The sequence below is a fragment of the Anabrus simplex genome, chromosome 7 (genome assembly GCF_040414725.1).
Source record: "Anabrus simplex isolate iqAnaSimp1 chromosome 7, ASM4041472v1, whole genome shotgun sequence".
NCBI classification, from domain to species: domain Eukaryota; kingdom Metazoa; phylum Arthropoda; class Insecta; order Orthoptera; family Tettigoniidae; genus Anabrus; species Anabrus simplex.
In genome coordinates, this window is record NC_090271.1 from 53,579,458 (window position 1) to 53,597,568 (window position 18,111).

Sequence of the window (18,111 nt, forward strand, 5' to 3'; positions counted from 1 at the left end):
TAATTAACTGCCACCACCCCCGGAGGAATGGGCTCGATCCCCGGCTCTGCCACGAGATTTGAAAAGTGGTACGAGGGCTAGAGCGGGGTCAACTCAGCCTCGGGAGGTCAACTGAGTACAGGGGGTTCGATTCCCACCTCAGCCATCCTCGAAGTGTTTTTCCCTTGGTTACTAACTTCTCCTCCATGCAAATGTCGGGATGGTACGTAACTTAAGGCCACGGACGCTTCCTTCCCTCTTCTTTGTTTATCCCTCCCGATCTTCCAATCTTCCCATCCCCGCACAAGGCCCCTGTTCAGCTTACCAGGTGAGGCCGCTTGGGCGAGATACTAGTCCTTCTCCCCAGTTGTATCCCCGACTAAACATCTCAGGCTCGAGGACAATGCCCTTTAGGCGGTAGAGGTATGATCCTTCGTTGAGTCCGAGGGAGGAACCAACCCTGCTAAGTAAACGGATTAAAACAGAAGGAAATTGAGACCATAAGGTAAATTTTGAAACATGACCATGTAAACACAGAGGTCCTTTTCGTTTGTATTTGTATAATGAGTCTGACGATATTATATTCTTTAATTACATTTAAGGTGGTCAAGATAACCGTTGCGTTGACGCAGCTTTGGAAAGAATGGGGTTATAGACGAAGGGGATGTTGCTTAAACGTATGAACAATAAAGCAGGTGAGGACGCCTGGCCGAAATACTGGTCATCCTGATCAGTTGTATCCCCCGAATCAGAGTCTGCCCTTGAGGCGGTAGAGGTGGGATCCCTCGCTGAGTCCGAGGGAAAAACCGACCCTGGAGGGTAAACCGATTACGAACGAACTACCTTTTTAACACTGCAAATAATTCCATCGTCCGCCTCTGTGGTGTAGTGGTTAGCGTGATTAGCTGCCACCCCCGGAGGTCCGGGTTCGATTCCCGGCTCTGCCACGAAAATTTGAAAAGTGGTACGAGGGCTGGAACGGGGTCCACTCAGCCTCGGGAGGTCAACTGAGTAGAGGTGGATTCGATTCCCACCTCAGCCATCCTCGAAGTGGTTTTCCGTGGTTTCCCACTTCTCCTCCAGGCCACGGCCGCTTCCTTCCCTCTTCCTTGCCTATCCCTTCCAGTCATCCCATCCCTCCACAAGGCCCCTGTTCAGCATAGCAGGTGAGGCCGCCTGGGCGAGGTACCGGTCATTCTCCCCAGTTGTATCCCCGACCAAGTGTCTGAAACTCCAGGACACTGCCCTTGAGGCGGTAGAGGTGGGATCCCTCGCTGAGTCCGAGGGAGAAGCCGAACCTGCAGGGTAAACAGATGATGATGATGATGATGATGATGAAATAATTCCATCTATTATTTAAACCTCCCTGTAAGAAGAGGACAGTGAATGCAAGTGGGTATTATTTTCAAATGAGTTGAGCTCGAGAGTCCAACATAGCATACGATTCTTTCTTTGCAACATGGTTCACTGCATGTCTCCCTGCAGGGGAAGCTCGGCTCCCGTCAACGTCCAGTCAGTGCGCCACTCAGCACTGTCCGCTGGGAGGAAGCTGAACCGTGTGCCGTGAGCTCGCCGTTCCTGTGAATCGATTCACTCGGACACTTGAATGAATCGATACACTGCTTCGAATCATGTATTCAGTAGCCAACACTACTCGCCTAGCATGCGAGAGGTACCAGGATCGAAACCTGGCGGGTCCACTACTTCCTTGTTTATACGTTTATCCATTCAGTGCTCCTTATAACTAAAGAAGATATTTCTACACTACACGAGGGGCGTAGCTCGAGTGGTAGAGCGCTCGCTTAGCATGCGAGAGGGACCAGGATCGATACCTGGCGTCTCCACTACTCCCTTGTTTAAACTCTTATCCATTCCATGCTCTTTATAGCTAGAGATGTTTCTACACTCTGTGAGGGGGCGTAGCTCGAGTGGTACAGCGCTCGGTTAGCACGCGACAGGTGCCAGAATCGCCACCTGTGGTGTGCACTATTTCCTTGTTTATCCTTTTATCCATTCCGTGCTTTTTATAGCTAGAGAAGATATACCGACACGGCGTGAGGGGGCGTAGCTGAAGTGGTAGAGCGCCCGCTTAGCGTGCGAGAGGTACCAGGATCGATACCTGCGTCTCCACTACTTTATTGTTAATTTTCTCCGTGCTCTTTATAGCTAGAGAAGATATTTCGACGCTACACGGGAGGGCGTAGCTCAAGTGGTAGAGCGCCCGCTTAGCACGCGACAGGTACCAGGATCGATACCTGCGTCTCCACCACCTTATTGTTAAATTTTTCCGTGCTCTTTATAAGTAGATAAGATATTTCGGCACTACGCGATGGGGCGTAGCTCAACTGGTAGAGCGGTCGCTTAGCACGCGAGAGGCATGAGGATCGATACCTGCGTCTCCACTACCTTATTGTTAAATTTTTCCGTGCTCTTTATAGCGAGACAAGATATTTCTGCACTGCGTGAGGGGGCGTAGCTCAAGTGCTAGAGCGCTCGCGTAGCATGCGAGAGGTATCAGGATCGAAACCTGGCGTCTCCACTACTGTCTTGTTTAAACTCTCATCCATTCCGTGTTCTTTATAGCGAGAGAAGATATTTCTACACTACACTGGGGGCTTAGCTCAAGTGGTAGAGCGCTCGCGTAGCATGCGAGAGGTACCAGGATCGATACCTGGCGTCTCCACTAGTTTATTGTTAATTTTCTCAGTGCTCTTTACAGGTAGAGAAGTTATTTCGACACTACGCGAGAGGCGTTGGTCAAGTGGTAGAGCACTCGCTTAGCATGCGAGGGGTACTACGATCGAAACCTGGCGTCTCCGTTACTTCCTTTTTGATACTTTTATTCATTCCGTGCTCTTTATAGTTAGAGAAGATACTACTACACTACCTGACGTGGCGTAGGAATTAGTAGAGCGCTCGCTTAGCATGCGACAGGTACCTGGATCGATACTTGGCGTCTTCACTCCTTCATTCTTAACATGTCATTTCGTTCCGTGATCTTGATAGCTAGAGAAGGTATGTTTACTCTACACACGGGGGCCAAGCAGAAGTTGTAGAGCGCTCGATAGCAAGCGAGAGGTACGAGGTCGATACCTGGCATCTCCACTCTGTTATTGTTAATCATCATCATCATCTGTTTACCCTCCAGGTTCGGTTTTCCCTCGGACTCAGCGAGGGATACCACCTCTACCGCCTCAAGGGCAGTGTCCTCGAGCTTCAGACTCTTGGTCGGGGGATACAACTGGGGAGAATGACCAGTACCTCGCCCAGGCGGCCTCACCTGCTATGCTGAACAGGGGCCTTGCGGGGGATGGGGAAGATTGGAAGGGATAGACAAGGAAGAGGGAAGGAAGCGGCCGTGGCCTTAAGTTAGGTACAATCCCGGCATTTGCCTGGAGGAGCAGTGGGAAACCACGGAAAACCACTTCCAGGATGGCTGAGGTGGGAATCGAACCCACCTCTACTCAGTTGACCTCCCGAGGCTGAGTGGACCCCGTTCCAGCCCTCGTACCACTTTTCAAATTTCGTGGCAGAGCTGGGAATCGAACCCGGACCTCCGGGGGTGGCAGCTAATCACGCTAATCACAGAGGCGGACTGTTATTGTTAATACGATACTTTATTCCGTGCTCTTTATAGCTAGATAAGGTATTCGTACCCCACATGACGGGGCGTTGCTCATGTGGTAGAGAGCTTGCTTGGCATGCGAGTGGTACCAGGGTCGATGCCTGGCGTCTACAATACTTTATTGTTTCTACGTTTATCCCTTCCGTGCTCTTTATAGCGAGAGGAGATACTTGTACGCTGCGTGAACGGCGAAGCTGAAGTGGTAGAGCGCTCGCTCAGCATCCGAGAGGTACCGGGATCGATACCTGGCGCCTCCACTACTGGATTGTTAATTTTCTCCGTCCACTTTATAGGCAGAGAAGATATTTCGCCGCTACACGAGGGGGCGTAGCTCAAGTGGTAGAGCTTTCGGTTAGCATGCGAGAGGCACCAGGATCGACACCAGTCGGCCTCACTGTTCCTTGTTTTTCCTTTTATCCATTCCGTGCTCTTTATAGCTAGAGAATGTATATCGACGATACACGAGGGGGCGAAGCTGAAGTGGTAGAGCACTCGCTTAGCATGCGAGAAATACCAGGATCGATACCTGGCGTCTGCACTCCTTTATTGTTAATATTCTCCGTGCTCTTTATAGGCAGAGAAGATATTTGTACACTAGATGACGGGGCGTAACTCATGTGGTAGAGCATTCGCTTAGCATGCCAGAGGTGCCAGAATCGATACCTGGCGTCGCCAGTGATACCTTCTTTATTCCTTTATCCATTCCAGCTCTTTATAGCTGGAGAAGATTTTTCGGCACTACACGAGGGGCGTAGATCAAGTGGTAGAGCACTCGCTTATCATGCGAGAGGTAACAGGATTGATACCTGGCGTCTCCACTAATTTATAGTTTATACGTTTGCCGTTCCGTGCTCTTTATAGCGAAAGAAGATATTTCTGTACAACGTGAACGGCGAAGCTGAAGTGGTAGAGCTCTCTTTTGGACTGCGCGAGGTACCAGGATCGATACCTGGCGTCTCCAGTGATTCCTTGTTTATTCCTTTATCCATTCCAGCTCTTTATAGCTAGAGAAGATTTTTCGACACTGCACGAGGGGCGTAGATCAAGTGGTAGAGCACTTGCTTAGCATGCGAGAGGTACCGGGATCGATACCTGGCGCCTCCACTACTGGATTGTTAATTTTCTCCGTCCACTTTATAGGCAGAGAAGATATTTCGACACTACGCGAGGGGGCGTAGCTCAAGTGGTAGAGCGACGGCTTAGCATCCGAGAGGTACCAGGATCGGTACCTGGCGCCCGCATAGGTGAAAAGATATTTTGATTCTACGCGAGGGGGCGTAGCTCAAGTGGTAGAGCGCTCGCTTAGCATGCGAGAGGTACCAGGTTCGATACCTGGCGTCTCTACTACTTAAATGTTAATTTTCACCGTGCTCCCTATACCTAGAGAAGATATTTCGATACTACGCGAGGGGGCGTAGCCTAAGTGGTAGAGCGCTCGCTTAGCATCCGTGAGGTATCAGGATCGATACCTGGCGTCCCCGCCAGTTTATTGTTAATTTTCTCAGTGCTCTTTACAGGTAGAGAATATATTTCGGCACTACGCGAAGGGCCGTAGCTCAAGTGTTAGAGCGCACCCTTAGCATCTGTGAGGTACCAGGATCGATACCTGGCGTCTCCACTAATTAATTGTTAACTTTCTAGGTGTTCATTACAGGTAGAGAAGATACTTCGCGTTTACGCCAGGGGGCTTAGCTCAAGTGGTATAGCACTCTCTTAGGATGGGAGACGTACCAGGATCGATCCCTGGCGTCTCTACTACTTAACTGTTAATTTTCTCCGTCCCTTTTATAGGTGAAAAGATATTTCCATTCTACGCGAGGGTCGTACCTCAAGTGGTAGAGCGCTCGCTTAGCATGCGAGAGGTACCAGGATCGATACCTGGCGTCTCTACTACTTTATTGTTAATTTTCACCGCGCTTCTTATACTTAGAGAAGATACTTCGACACGACACCAGGGGGCGTAGCTCAAGTGGTAGAGCGCTCCCTTAGCATGTGAGAGGTACCGGGATCGATACCTGGCTTCTCCGCTAATTTGTTGTTTATACGTTTGTCCGTTCCGTGCTCTTTGTAGCAAGAGAAGATATTTCTGCACTACGTGAACGGCGAAGCTGAAGTGGTAGCGCTCTCGCGTAGACTGCGCGAGGTACCAGAATCGATACCTGACGTCTGCAGTGATCCCTTGTTTATTTTTTATCCATTCCAGCTCTTTATAGCTAGAGAAGATATTTCGACACTACACGAGGGGGCGTAGATCAAGTGGTAGAGCGATCGCTTAACATCCGTGAGGTACCAGGATCGATACCTGGCGTCTCCACTGGTTTATTGTTCATTGTCTCAGTCCCCTTTATAGGCAGAGAATATATTTCGACCCTACACGAAGGGGCGTAGCTCAAGTGGTAGCGCGCTCGCTTAGCATGTGAGAGGTACCAGGATCGATACCTGGCATCTTCACTGGTTTATTGTTCATTTTCTCCCAGCACTTTATAGATAGAGAAGATAATTCAACACTGGATGAGGGGGCGTAGCTCAAGTGGTAGAGTGCTCCCCTAGCGTGCGAGCGGTAGCAGGATCGGTACCTGGCGTCTCCACTTCTTTATTGTTAATTTTCTCCATGCTCTTTATAGGTAGAGAAAATATTCCGAGACTGCACGAGGGGGGGCTGGGGTAGCTCAAGTAGTAGGGCGCTCGCTTGGCATGCGGGAAGTACCAGGCTCGATACCTGGCGTCTCCACTACTTAATTGTTTATAGGTTTATCCATGCCGCGCTTTTTATAGCGAGAGACGATATGCCTACACTACACGAGGGGGCGTAGCTGAAGTGGTGGAGCGCCCGCTTAGTATGCTGGAGATGCCAGGATTGATATCTGGCGTCTCCACTATTTTATTGTGAGCCATTTTCTTCATATTATTGCCCTCAGGCAACATATAACTTTTCACTTGTATAAATGGATTCAGGTCCGCCTCTGTGGTGTCTATCCCTTCCGAATTTCCTATCCCCCCGCAAGGCCCCTATTTAACATAGCGGGTGAGGGCGCCTTGGCGAGGTACTGGTCATCCTTTCCAGTTGTATCCCCCGACCCACACTCTGAAGATCCATGACACTATACCTGAGGCGGTAGGTTCTGATCCCGCGCTGAGTCCGAGGGAAAAACCGACCCTGGAGGGTAAACAGATTACGAACGAACGAACGAACGAAAGAACGAACGAACGAAATTGGGCACCATTGATCCAAACGATAACTGAGAGTTAATCCACACTGTCCGTGGTAAATCTGATCTTCAACACGTACAATTGGAGATTTTACATTTAACTAAGGTTATCCACCATTCGACTATCCTATCGGATATTCGAACACTCCCCGAATGGATCCTTAATCGAACCAAATCGAGTATCAGTTGCCTTGGATAGGTTGCGAAATATTACTGAAGGCATTACAAGTTAACAGCAATTTTCACAATCAAAGATAAAATTGCACCATGTATTGTCATCTCGTGACACCCGTAAGTTGCAGAAGATTCCCAATGCTTAAACATGCGTCACTCCAGACAGATGTTCAGAACGAACCAACAGCAATTCATCCGATGGGATATTCCGTTACATCGTTCTGAAGGAACAAAACTGCGAAATGCAGGAAAACTTTAATTCATTATACATTTAGAAGAAATGCCCAACACTGAAGTGAAAGACAAGTGATAAATCACTTGCCGCCTCTGTGGTGTAGTAGTTAGTGTGATTAGCTGCCACCCCCGGAGGCCCGGATTCGATTCCCGGCTCTGCCACGAAAATTGAAATAGTGGTACGAGGAATGGAACGTGGTTCACTCAGCTGCGGGAGGTCAGCTGAGTAGAGGTGGGTACGATTCCCACCTCAGCCATCCTGGAAGTGGTTTTCCGTGGTTTCCCACTTCTCCTCCAGGCAAAAGCCGTGATGGTATCTAACTTAAGGCCCCAGCCGCTTCTTTCCCTCTTCCTTGTCTATCCCTTCTAATCTTCCCATCCCTCACAAGGCCCCTGTTCAGCATAGCAGGTGAGGCCGCCTGGGCGAAGTACTGGTCATTCTCCCCAGTTGTATCCCCCGACCCCATGTCTCACGCTCCAGGACACTGCCCTTGAGGCGGTAGAGGTGGGATCCCTCGCTAAGTCCGAGGGAAAAACCAACCATGGAGGGTAAGCACAAAAGGAGAAGATGAAGAAGATAAATCACTTGAAAATGTTCGTACTAAACCAACTATCAGGTTAGGAAACAGTTCTTCTTATTCTTCCTTATGTGTTTACCCTCCACGGTTGGTTTTTCCCTCGGACTCAGCGAAGGATCCCCCCTACCGCCTCAGGTGCAGTGTCCTGGATTTTCAGACTGTGGGTCGGGGGAAACAACTGAGGAGAATGGCCAGATCCTCGCCAAGGCGGTCTAACTTGCTATGTTAAACAGGTGCCTTGCGGAGGGATGGGAAATTGTAAGGGGTAGACTATAAAAAGGGTTATAATTTAAATGATGCTGTCAAATAGAGTTTGTTTGTATATTTTTAAATACTGTTTGAATGAATGTGTTCAGTATAAGCCCGTAGATACACATTATGTCCGTCTCTGTATTGTAATAGCGTGATTAGCTGCCAAACCCCGAAGGCCCGGTTTCGATTCCCTTCTATGCCATGAAATTTGAAAAAGTGGTACGCGGGCTATAACGGGTCCACTTAGCCTTAGGAGGTCAACTGAGTAGATATGGGTTCGATTACCACCTCAGCCATCTTCGAAGTGGTTTTTCATGGTTTTCCTTGGTTTCCCACATCACTTCTAGGCAAATGCCGGGATGGTACTTTAACTTAATTCCACAGCCGCTTCCTTCCCTCTTCCCTGTCTATCCTTTCCAAAGTTTCCATCCCCCACAAGGCCTCAGTTCAGCACAGCAGGTGAGGCCGCCTGGGCGATGTACTGGTCATCCTCTCCAGTTGTACCCATCACGCTCCAGGACACTGCCCTTGAGGCGGTAGATGTGGGATCTCCGCTGAGTCCGAGGGAAAAGTAACCCGGCAGGGTAAACAGATTAAGAAAGAAAGAAAATGTACATATGATTCAATTATGTGCTATACATGCTCAAAATCGGTATTCTCTACATCTCGAAATTTCGATAACTCGAAAGAAAATTTTGCTCCCGACATGATTCGATATATCGAGGTTCCATTGTACTATTAAATTGTTTTAATTCCTCCAGTGAAAGGTGACGCAAGTGTGATAAACTGATATAACTTAAAAAGGTACTCCATGACCCATGTGTAAATATTGCAAGTATCGAGCTCTAATTATTATTATTCTTATTCTTATTATTATTCTTATTATTATTATTATTATTGTTACGGAGATATCCGTGGTAGGTAGAGGTGAAAGAAGGTGCGGGTGTGAATGGGTTTCAAGCTACGAAATTAACGTGCAATTTAAAATTAATTTAAAATTTAACTAGGTTATATTTTCTTTTCAAAAACAAGAGATAACAATCATAACAGGTACAGAGTAGCAAAAATGTAGGTACAATATTACTGGATTCGGGCTCAGTGCCCTTACTTCATAACTCTTGGGCAATCAGCCCCGCCTTACTCCAAAAAAAATTTTAGCCAAGGGGCAGAAAACCCCATTCATGCCCAGGAGCACTGGCTCCTAACATTACACATAAAGCCTGCACGAGGCATACAGAAACAAATTTCAAAGAGCGATCCGTTCTCAAAATTGTAAGCCTATCACAAGGCCACACCAAACTCTACCTTCAAGCTGTCCTCTAAGGACGTATTCACAGGGGTAAAATACCCAACCTACGGAGGTCTATTACATGAAAAGAAGGTTGATTACATGACCTCTAAAATAACAATTTGAGAGGAGGCGAACTTGCACTCCTAATACACTTTGTTTTTAAAACCTAATCTGGCTCTGGGCCGCTAACGCAAGGGCTAATCCCATACTACAGAGGTGACTTAGAGAAGAACACTTTACATTACATAAACGAAGAATAGTTTGAGAAAATAAGTTCACCTCAAAACAAATGTGAGTGGGAGCTCGAGAGGGTTAGCACTCTCTATCCCAATATGTAGCTTTACAAGAAAAAGATGAAAAGAGTAATTACATTTTAGGAAAAGGTTACATGATGGAAATGCTTCGAACCCGCCGCGAGTGTTAAACTGCCTACCTAGCAAGAAAAGAAGTTATTAATAGGCCATTACCTGGTGTTGAACGGCTGAAGAAGAAAGAGGCGCTTCCCGCCTCCTGCTATGTACTTAATACACTGAAAGATGGAACAGAAGTGGCCCGGAGACCCCAAAATCAGCAGTTTATATACTCTCGCGGAAGTTTCTAGGCGTTAGGGGAATGAAAACACCCGCCCACAATGTTTTTATTGGATAGGACCCCGCAACAGATACAAGTTGGGGGAAGATACACCAGATTGGTCAGAAATTACTAAAAGAAATTCGGGATTGGATAAATCTAAAACAAGGGGAAAAAGAGGGGTATACAGCCAACTTAAACAATAACAGAAAGAAATTTAACAAGAAACAAACTTTTGAAATAAAAATTTCTCCAACAAAATAGTTCTTTGACTCCGCACTAGGGTGCGCTATTGTTGATCTTCAGTAGTGTCCTCTAGAAGAGAAAGTTCACACTTCTTACTTCAAGCGAAACAAAAACACATCAAAAGTGACACAGTTCAAAAACTCAAAATTTTCCACGTGGTGACATCTTCTGAGAAAGTAGAGAATTAATAGAATAGATAAAGTTCAACCTTCCTCCAGAAGAGGAGTTTCAACTGGCGCAACTTTTAAATAAACGGTGTAGAGGTGTACCGCCCGGTACAGACCTCCCCCCCCAAAAGTTCCTCCAGGGGTGACACATGAAATCAGTTTGAAACAAGGTCCAAGTAATGATGTTGATACGAAGATAGATAGCAGAAGCATTTACAAGATTTCTTAATTCAGTTTCAAAATGTTGTTGTTGCAGGTGAATGAAAGTCTTTATGTTTGTAGAATTTGAATTTCTGAAGATAAACTTTTAATACTTAAAGGTGAAGAAAATTTTGCAATGTCCACCAAATATTGTTGTTGAATTCCCAAGTGTAGTTATTGCTTATGGTGACTGTCCATGTAGTTGATGTAGATTGAGTCGGATGGCCAGACCGGCCGTTGCAGCTTGCGTCCAACGGAGATCGCTCGGACCCCTCAAGTACCCTGAGATACCGCTCGCCCGCACTATGAGGGGAGCAGAGGTGTTGAAGTACGCCGCGCCCGCGGTGAACAGATACAGGCTGCGGGCATGTAGCAGGTCGTGCGCCGCACATCAGCCTTGGCCGGGAGGAGAGCTCCGGCTCGCCGTTCACATGTCGTCCTCGCTGGAGAGGAGGGGGCCCATCCCCCTCCCCAGTCGCTGCACGGCGCTGCGCGGCTGCGGGGGCGCTGAAACATTAAAGCTAGGCGGCAGAATTGTGTTGGACTATCATCTTCTTTGAGGGTACAGGCTTGTGGAGAGGTTGAGGGGCCAGCGGCGTGTAGATATCCATGGCATTTACTATTATGAAGCCACAGTGTAAGGTGGAGCAGGAGACGGGAGCGTGGTAATGGCCGTGGCAAGAACAGGATGGCAGTTTAACGGGTCGGGGCAGGTTTTACACAAGGCTTACATCTAAAACCAAAATATTACAGAAGGGGCAGAATGCCTTAAAAGTGAAACTCAAAAAAAATATAACCTTCATATCCTTTCAAAATAATATGAAGCAAGTTAACACAGAAATTACACCGGTTTCACCTGGGACAGGTGAACTCTAAATATCCTCTCGGTGGCTGGATTACTTAGCAATAAGGTAACCGGCGTAAGAAAATCGAGAATGATACAAGGCCCATGAAATCTGGGGGCAAGCTTGCCCGCGGGAACAAAATTTTTGACCATAACCTGGTCACCTACCTTCAAAGTGGTGGGTCTCCGTCCACGATCATACCTTTCCCTAACCTTTTCATGAGACACTTTAAGATTGGCTTTAGCCTTCTTCCAAAGATCTTTAATGTTATCCGGATCTATTGTCTCGGGTAAAATGTCATTCAAAGACCAGAGGTTAGAGAGCGGCGAGTTGGGAACAAACTTGAACATCAAAGAAGCTGGAGTAAACTTGTGAGATTCATGAACCGCCGAATTCAAAGCAAAAGCTATCCAATGCAGGGACGTGTCCCACCTGGAAGGATCTTCATGATGATAGGCAATGAGTGCGGACCTGAGATTACGGTTAACCCGTTCAGCCAGAGATGGTTGAGGGTAATAAGCGGAAGTAGTTACATGAGAGATGGACAAGTCAAAACAGAATTTACGAAATAAATTAGATGTAAAAGCCTTAGCATTATCAGATACAATGTATTGGCACGGACCAAAAGAAGCGAAAATAGAATTTAAGCAAGTAATCGTTGACTGAGCGGTAGCCAGCTTAGTCGGAAATAACCAGGAAAATCTTGTAAAACCATCTACACACACAAAGATGAACTTGTTGGCATTACCCTTTGACTGGGGGAAGGGTCCCACATAATCAATATACAGGCGTTCCATGGGGCGCGACGCTTGATGAGAAGACAAAAGGCCTACTTTAGTGGACATGGTGGGTTTACTGATCAAACAAGATTTACAAGCTTTTACAAGTTCCCGAATTTCACCGTCCATACCTTTCCATATGAACATTTCACGAATCTTTTCACGAGTTTTAAAGATTCCAAGATGCCCCCCCAATGGGGTCTCATGATAGTATTTGAAGATCATAGGTACAAGAACCGCTGGAACAACAACTTTCATCAACTTATCATGCCTCGAAGGGCAACATAGAACACCATTCCTCAGAACATAAGGGACAGCATGTTCCCCAGAAGAAAGGGTTTCCATTATCGGAGCCAGCGTAGGATCTTCACGTTGGTATTTCTCGATATCCCTAAAGAGCATGGGAGCATCGGTTAGGATGGCATTAACCTCGGATAGTATGGACTCGGAAGGTGATGAACTGTCGACCGGTTCATGGGTCTCGACCTCGTTTGAAAACATACGGCTGAGTCCATCAGCCACAACATTTTCGGTACCTCTGATATGCCTGACATCGAATTGGAAGGCGGAAATACGGATTGCCCAACGGGCTATACGACCAGTACGACGCGGTCTACCTAAGACCCAGCTTAAGGCTTGGTTATCTGTCTCCAGGTCGAATTTAACGTGTTCCAGATAGAGACGGAACTTTTCTAAGGCAAATAAGACTGCCAAACCTTCGAGCTCATAGATGGAATACTTGGCTTCTTGAGCCGACAATGTCCTAGACGCATAGGCGATGGGTCGCCTCCCTAGTTCAGTCTCTTGAAGAAGGACTGCAGCTACAGCTGACGACGACGCATCCGTTTGGACGATGAATTTCTTCGAGAAATCAGGCATAGCAAGTACAGGGGCATTACAGAGAGCTAATTTAAGATCTTCGAAAGCGGCTTGTTGAGAAGGTCCCCACTCGAATTTGATGCCTTTCCTACGAAGAAGGTTTAAGGGCGCCGCTCTATTAGCGAAGTTAGGAATAAACTTCCTGAAGAAATTCACCATACCAATGAATCTAGCGATACCTTTGATGTCCTTAGGAGGTTTAAAATCACGGATGGCCTGTGTTCTAGAATGATCGACAGCTACCCCATCGGGTGACACAATATGCCCTAGGAATGACATAGAGGGCTTAGCAAAGGCAACCTTGGACAACTTGACAGTTAACCCAGCCTTACGAAGGCGATTCAGAACTTCTCGCAGATGATCTAGATGTTCTTCAAAAGTCTCGGAAAATACGACGACATCATCCAAGTAGTGATATAAGTACTCAAATTTGATGTCGGAAAAGACCCTATCTAGTAGCCTAGTGAGCACAGCTGCCCCCGTGGGGAGCCCGAAAGGCACGCGGTTGTATTCGTATAAGTTCCAGTCCGTGGCAAACGCTGTAAGATGTTTAGACTCTTCGGCAAGGGGAATTTGATTATAGGCCTGATTCAAGTCCAAGATGGTGAAGAACTTGGCCTTACGAAACCATGAAAAGCAAGAATGAAGGTCGGGAAGGGGCACAGATTGCAACACCACCTTCCGATTGAGAGCCCTGTAATCAATGACAGGCCTGAAGCCTCCTTGGGGTTTCGGGACTAGAAAAATAGGCGAAGAATACGCTGACTTAGAGGGCCTAATAATACCATCCTTCAACATCTGATCGATAATTTCTTTCAGAGCCTTCATTTTAGGTGGAGATAGCCTATAAGGTGGAAAACGGACAGGAATCGAATCCGTGACCTCAATTTTGTATTCAATAAGGTCAGTAACACCAAGAGTATCAGAGAACACCTCGGGAAACGACTGACACAGTTTCCGAATACTATCAGCCTGCTCCTCAGGTAGATGTCTAAGGTCTAACAACATCTCATCCTGGGTAGGCGAAATAGATGAACATGATACAGAATTACACTTTAACAAGGGAATTCTACAATTGGACGCAAATTTGAATGTGCACGACCTACTCTGGAGATCGAGCACAAGACCAGTGTGAGAAATGAAGTCCGCTCCCAATATGATGGGGCAAGACAAGTGCTTAGCCACAAACAGTTTGATTTTCCATGTAAATTTAAAAATACGAATTTTGACCAGTACGGAACCTAGAATTTCTAATGGCGATGAATTAGCCGAAACATATTGAATAAGAGCTGAGACATGGTCAGGTAGTTTACAAACAGATTTCAATTTAGAATACCATTCAGCCGAAATAATCGAACAAACACTGCCTGAATCTAAGAGAGCTGTTATAGGCTCGTTATTTAACTCAATCTTAAGAAAAGGAACAGGTGCGGGGGTATCCGCCGCAATCCTAAGACATTCTTTAGGGCATTCAAAAGATGAATTTGAAGGCTGATTGTTCTCTGCATTTACAACCTGTTTACTAGGGGCTGAGTCTCGGGAAGATGGATTAGTCGACTCAGCCGATGCCACTAGTCACTTTTTATTATTGGAATAGGTGGAATTTGCACCAGAAGTTGAGCAGGAGGGGGTGCTATTTGAGTTTGGGCAATTTTTGGCGATATGTGAGAAGGCCCCACACTTAAAACAGCCTTGTGATGAACCAGCTCCATTATTTGCCCTACTAGACTTGATCAGAGGACACTTATTGCGCAGATGGTCAGGCGACCCGCAAGCATAACATTTACGAGGGGTGACTGATCGGCGAGGTGGAAGCCGAGTATTACTAAAAGAAGGCGGGGGTTCTTTTGCCACACGCAAGGAATCGGCATACCTAACTCCTTCCGCAGAGACGGCTAATACTTCCAGTTCAGAGAAGGTTTGCGGGCACGCCGCGAAACACAAATATGACCTGTAGGGTGGTGAAATCCCTTCGACAATAGCTTGCACGATCTGATCCTCAGGGAAGTGGAGAGCAAACACCCTAGTATAAAACTTAATATCTTGGATGAAGTCTGCCAGGTTTTCATCCAAGCGCTGTACCCGATAATAGTATTTCTGAATAAGAGATGACCTCGCGCGGGCAGGAATAAAATTTGCAAGCAGATGTGCATGGAAATCTTCGATAGATGACTGTTCAGCTATGGCTCTTACTATTTTATCTGAGAGAACCCCAATAGCATAAGGATAGATAATTTGCAAAATTTGACATGGGGAAAGAGAAAACACAAGGGCATGATCCTGAAATTCCACTAGAAATCTTAAAAATGAAATTACGTCACTGGTGGTATTAACGGAAAACTTGGATATACCTCTGAGCAACATTGCCAATGGATGAGGCAAGCTGCTAAACCCGGGCGACATAGTAGGTAAAGGTTTCAATGGCAAGGAAGTTAATTCAGCACGTACATTGTTCAACGATGTGCGGCGTTCAGACTCGTTGTCCAATGGGGCAGAGATAGTTTGAGCAGCAACGGTTATCCTATTGCCTTCTCCCTTAGCAGGTTCTTCCTCACTACTTACATTCACTATGGTGGGCTGATCAGATTTGGGAGGAACTTCCCCAGTTAACAATTGAGTGACTTTACTAGACAATTCAGAGATAGTTTCAAGGAGCGTATTAGCTTGCTTCCTCTGAACGTCATTCACCTTCAGAGACAACAGATCATTAACTCTATTTGAAAAGTGATATAATCTGCCTTGCACACGCTTAATTTGGTTAGGAGACGGATCATTTTCATCAAAAAAACTAACTACGGAAGCTAGCCCAGTAATATTCTCCGTGATCGTGGAAAGAGAGTCGTCAATTTCTTTCTCTCCCAAATTGGGGATGGAAATGGGCAAATCAAGGGACTCTCTAAGCTTGTTAGTGTCTATTGCAACCGTGCCTCCAGATTGAACGTTTCTGATAGTTAACTCGTATATCAACTCCTCTTTGCGCAAATAGTTAAGGAGGAGAACATCGCGAGGGCCGGACATGATGACAGAACCATTAAAAAAAAAAACTCAAAAAATTCCAGCAACTGAGAAAATTGTTAGAGTTCGAATTAAAGCAATGTTTAGCCGTCAAAAGGGGCTAAATTGAGACCCATTCAACCACGCTCTGCTACCACTTGTTACGGAGATATCCGTGGTAGCTAGAGGTGAAAGAAGGTGCGGGTGTGAATGGGTTTCAAGCTACGAAATTAACGTGCAATGTAAAATTAATTTAAAATTTAACTAGGTTATATTTTCTTTTCAAAAACAAGAGATAACAATCATAACAGGTACAGAGTAGCAAAAATGTAGGTACAATGTTACTGGATTCGGGCTCAGTGCCCTTACTTCATAACTCTTGGGCAATCAGCCCCGCCTTACTCCAAAAAAATTTTTAGCCAAGGGGCAGAAAACCCCATTCATGCCCAGGAGCACTGGCTCCTAACATTACACATAAAGCCTGCACGAGGCATACAGAAACAAATTTCAAAGAGCGATCCGTTCTCAAAATTGTAAGCCTATCACAAGGCCACACCAAACTCTACCTTCAAGCTGTCCTCTAAGGACGTATTCACAGGGGTAAAATACCCAACCTACGGAGGTCTATTACATGAAAAGAAGGTTGATTACATGACCTCTAAAATAACAATTTGAGAGGAGGCGAACTTGCACTCCTAATACACTTTGTTTTTAAAACCTAATCTGGCTCTGGGCCGCTAACGCAAGGGCTAATCCCATACTACAGAGGTGACTTAGAGAAGAACACTTTACATTACATAAACGAAGAATAGTTTGAGAAAATAAGTTCACCTCAAAACAAATGTGAGTGGGAGCTCGAGAGGGTTAGCACTCTCTATCCCAATATGTAGCTTTACAAGAAAAAGATGAAAAGAGTAATTACATTTTAGGAAAAGGTTACATGATGGAAATGCTTCGAACCCGCCGCGAGTGTTAAACTGCCTACCTAGCAAGAAAAGAAGTTATTAATAGGCCATTACCTGGTGTTGAACGGCTGAAGAAGAAAGAGGCGCTTCCCGCCTCCTGCTATGTACTTAATACACTGAAAGATGGAACAGAAGTGGCCCGGAGACCCCAAAATCAGCAGTTTATATACTCTCGCGGAAGTTTCTAGGCGTTAGGGGAATGAAAACACCCGCCCACAATGTTTTTATTGGATAGGACCCCGCAACAGATACAAGTTGGGGGAAGATACACCAGATTGGTCAGAAATTACTAAAAGAAATTCGGGATTGGATAAATCTAAAACAAGGGGAAAAAGAGGGGTATACAGCCAACTTAAACAATAACAGAAAGAAATTTAACAAGAAACAAACTTTTGAAATAAAAATTTCTCCAACAAAATGGTTCTTTGACTCCGCACTAGGGTGCGCTATTGTTGATCTTCAGTAGTGTCCTCTAGAAGAGAAAGTTCACACTTCTTACTTCAAGCGAAACAAAAACACATCAAAAGTGACACAGTTCAAAAACTCAAAATTTTCCACGTGGTGACATCTTCTGAGAAAGTAGAGAATTAATAGAATAGATAAAGTTCAACCTTCCTCCAGAAGAGGAGTTTCAACTGGCGCAACTTTTAAATAAACGGTGTAGAGGTGTACCGCCCGGTACAATTATTATTATTATTATTATTATTATTATTATTATTATTATTATTATTACTTGTATGGCTATGAGGTGTTTACATCCATTCAGTATTAGTATTATTATTTATTACGTTATCGGGTGATCGCATTTTTTGTGAGGTTATGTCATGAAACATGTACTGTACTATCTGCGCACTTTTTAGCCATAGATTTGTGTACGGGGTTGAGGAGTAGGGAGGGAACTCTTCCGGTTCCGTTAGTACTGCCTGAATTGAATTGAATCTGAATTGAATCGATAATATGATCGATCGATATGAATTTTCTAAACTTTTGTCATTTTAAGCCAACCACTGTGTCACACACACATTATATAACATTAAATAACATTTCTCGATGCGAATCTTATTCCTAGAGTGAATTCTATAGTTTGGCTTTGCTGTGTAAATAACATCAGTACTAGTACGTA

General features: G+C 45.6%; 1 protein-coding gene and 1 non-coding gene across 2 annotated transcripts in view; both read left to right on the forward strand.

Moving 5' to 3' along the window:
* Positions 1–18,111, forward strand: part of LOC136877689 (uncharacterized) — a 287,811-nt gene that overhangs the window by 184,592 nt on the left and 85,108 nt on the right. The gene's annotated exons all lie outside the window — the stretch shown is intronic.
* On the forward strand, positions 4,876–4,948 carry TRNAA-AGC (transfer RNA alanine (anticodon AGC)). Its single transcript has one exon. It is a non-coding gene; the product is annotated as a tRNA-Ala (tRNA).